Source organism: Pan troglodytes, chromosome 10, assembly GCF_028858775.2.
Source record: "Pan troglodytes isolate AG18354 chromosome 10, NHGRI_mPanTro3-v2.0_pri, whole genome shotgun sequence".
Classification (NCBI taxonomy): domain Eukaryota; kingdom Metazoa; phylum Chordata; class Mammalia; order Primates; family Hominidae; genus Pan; species Pan troglodytes.
In genome coordinates, this window is record NC_072408.2 from 16973876 (window position 1) to 16978098 (window position 4223).

Sequence of the window (4223 nt, forward strand, 5' to 3'; positions counted from 1 at the left end):
CCAAAGAACTATTAGAAAAGCATGTATAGAAAAATATAGAGATTACTCAAGTATGGTTGAGTGAAATTTAGTTTTGTTCCAAAAAGGAAAACAGTCAAGGTACAACAGTTAAGATATAAAACATTTTCAACACAGGGAAATGTTCCCCGCTGTTGCTTTGCAGTTCATCCTCACCCCTGAAACCAGGCAGCAGCCAACTTACTGTCAATAAACATGAGCTTTGCTGGTTTTAGAAATTCCTGTTAAGCAGAATGATACAGTTGGCAATTCTTGTAAGTCTGATGTCTTTCACTGAGCATAATGTTTTTGAGTTTTATCCATGTTTTTGCACAGATCAGCAGTTAATTTCTTTTTATTACTGAGTAGTATTTCATTGTACAGACATAAAATATTTTTATCTATTTTATAATAAAATGTATCCATTACGACATTGAGCTTTTTCCACTTCTTGGATATCATAAGTAAGGTCAAAATAAACATTTATGCAAAAGTTTTTCTATTGACACGTTTTTTAATCTTTTGAAGAAATACCTGGATGTCAAACTGCTAGGTTACATAGAAAATGTATGTTTTATTTTATAAATGTATTTTTTTCCAAAAAGTTGTGCCATTCCCAACATGAATATTGGATGGTTCTATTTGCTCCACATCAATAGCAATATTAGATATGCCCAATCTTTTTCAATTTAACCATTCTAGTAGGCGTGTAGTAGAATCTAAATGTGATTTTAATTTGTACATCTCTGATGTTATATTGAGCATTTACTCACGTGCATATTGGTAACTCATATATCTTTTTTCAATGACCTATTTAAATATTTTTCCCATTTTTATGGATTTATTTGTTTCCTTATGGTGATTTTTAAGATTTTATATATATATGTAAATATATATGTAGAGAAACATACACATAAAAATGTGTATATAAATAAGTAAAATGGGTTGCAAAATAATGTAGAAAAATTCCATTTTTAGATAAATGTATTAAAAATACTTTCCATCATTTGTATAGTGACTTTTCACAATTTTTTTCTCAAAAATTTTAAAAATCTAGAAGCTTCTAAACGTTGGACTCTCTAATCCTAACAAAGTTACATGTTCTCCCTTGTCGAGGTCATGCCTTTTTCCTTAAAGAAAATATTGTGCCCTTCACACCCTCCTTACAGGAATCCCTCCCTTACTTGCCTTTCTTAGTTATTGGTCATAAGGCCAATAACTAAGGTTATGTGCTAAGCTTATAAGGGAGAGAAAGGGCTATGCTCAGAATGAATTTGGACCTAACCAATATATAATAACAACAGCTTGGAGTGTACACAATGGGATTGGATTCTGAGGGTGCTAGATCATGAGAGAAACATAAAGCTGGATAAGGGAGATTTTATCAACATTGGGGCATTCAGTTGCAATACAGAATTTAATAACTTGGAAAAATACTGTGAACAGTGCTGACATACTGCTGAAATAACTCCAAGAAGATTGGAGAAAGCAATGGCTCATGCTGAGTAGAGTAACATTCCAGAATTCCCATGGCAGGTAGCTGAAGAAAAGATAAAAATGCTTAGAGAAGTGGGCATGCTACAGTGGATCAACTAGATAAGGACAGGAAACCCACCAACTGACTATGTTCTATGGGATGGTATAATGGGCACCTTATTTACCAAAGCAGTAAGGAAGGCGCTGGTGGAAGAACTTAAGTCCTACATAAACATCACTGAGAAGCTTAGCATAGTTCTTCTCTACATGCCAAAGATTACAGTGGGAGATGTTCCCACAGAACTGAATTCAGAGAGAGTATTGGGACAGGGTTTGAAGTAGGAAACGCCAAGTGTCAGAGTGCCACTCTGAAACAAGGTGGGGCCAATTATAGTAATGAGGGTCAAATTGCAATAGCAGCCAGGATTACTGACATATAGAGCCATAGCAATGTCAGATAGAGCTCAATGTTCACAGAAGTAATATAGAGAGCCAAAAAGGGTGCTTCCACTTCTGTGCTGTCCTTTAACAACTGGTGGAACAGAGAAAAACACACACATAACAAGCTCTGGTTTGTAACACCAGCTGATTTCCGTGATGTAATTATTCCCGCCATTGCTGATTTCAAGGTACCCAGGTGACATCACTGAACACACAGAGTTGGAAATAAATATGCAGTAGTACAGCATTACGTATTATTTTCACTATACGGATGTAACAGATGTTAATAATTTCATGCATGGATAATAGCAAAATCTTCTAAAAATCATCACAAATTGATGAGTTCTAAGTATTTATTTTATTAGCATGGCATTAGGGCCACAATGACTCCAAATGTCATGACCCGGGTTAGGTTCCAGCCCATGCTGAGGTCTGAGGGGAGTGGGTGGATGGGCAATAGCTGAAAGAACACTTGGGGGCCCTAAGCAGATGAAATGTAGTTTTATTTACCAACAGCGACTCTCTCACACTGTCTGCCTTTATCTCCGCTGTCTGCTCTGGCTCTGGGACTCCTGCCGCCACCACGCCTGCAGCAGCACGCCCTGGCCTGCAAGGCCAGCTCTGTCAGGATCAGCAGCTTAACTCTTTCCCTCTGGGCACAAGCTCGTTCCTGGTTCCCCTCTGCCTGCCTTCAAGGCGACTGGCTCTCCCTTACAAGGGCCAATAGTGCTACTCTCTTTCTGGGCACCAGTGCGAGCCATGTCATGCCATGCCACGCCATGCCATGCTGAGCCAAGGCAAGCCCAAGAGCGCCTGTACAGCATCAGCAGGGCAGTTATACCTTTTCCAAACAATAGTGGATTTGAGCCAAGTATGAGCTTACACAAACAGGTTATATAACAAGTGGGGTTATATGCCTGCACTCCAAACTCATTAAGTCACTATGGCCTGGATGTCTACCTCAGCCTACTTCTTGACCAAAGCACATTTATGCACCTTACTGTTGGTGCAAAAGTTACTTTAGATAACAATTTTTAAAAATAATGATGTTTAACAATTGGCTCGAGAACCCTTGAAAATTTAACAGTCAGCTGTATACCACTGACTTTGCTGGACATGTACAACGGGAAAGAAATCAAGGGTGGATTACTAGTAGGCTAAGGGCAACCATGTACTCAAAACGTATAAACTATTAACCCTAATCTAGTTTGGCCCAAGCCAGTTTTCTGACAGAGGACCCAATAATGGGAGAACTCATCCTTAAAAAGAAGCCCTCTTCAACACCAAGACTAGAGTAAATGGTAAGTATTTCTCCAGTCCATCCCCAGTGCGACTTATATTAGTCTTCTCAAGCTACCATAATGAAATAACATAGGCTGGGTGGCTTAAACAACAGAAATTTATTTTTCATCATTCTGGAGGCTCAAAGCCTAAGATCAAGGTGCTAGCCAGGTTAGTGTTCAATGAGGTCTCTCTTCCTGGAGCCGACTACTGCGTTCTCACTGTGTCCTCACATGACATTTTATCTGTGTATGTGCAGAGAGGGTATCTTTCCCTCTTTTTATATGTATACCAGTCTTATGAGATTAAGGCCTTACCCTTATGACCTTATTTAACCTTAGGTTCCTCCTAAAGACACTCTCTTAAAATATAGTCACACTGGGGGTTATGTCTTCAGCATATGTGTTTGGATAGGAGCACAAATCAGTTCACAACAGGATTCATGGCCATTTATTTGAATAACTGGGAAAAAATCCAGGACATACATTTCTAGGATTACAGAATACAGATGTAAGTTGACATTGATTCCCAAGAAAGGATCATGACCCTCCTGTTAGAGTAGAAGCTTATGGAGTCCCAGTAATAGAGTATTTGCTTATGTCTGGTTCACAGTAGGCCCAAGGACTCACCCAGTAGACATTCTTTGGTCTTTGAATACATAATGGGACACCACATACTTAAGAATTGGTACAAAGTTCACATTGGTTCCTTCGCCAGCTTGGTATGTACTGCGGTGAGAAAGACCAAGGCTCCTGAAACTGCTCCCCTCCTCTCCACTGGACATGATAGTCAACCCAAAATAATTCTGCATTATAGAGCGAATGACAAAGGTTATTGCCACCCATAAATACCTCAAAGACGCAAGGATGCTGGTATCCATTTATCTCTATTTTATTCACCAGTGCAGCTCTGACAAAACTATATGGATTCTGGATGATGACAATTGATTATTGCAAGCTCAATCAAACAATAATTCCAAGTGTAGCTGCTGATTTAAATACGGAATACTTGTTAAAGCAAATTACCCT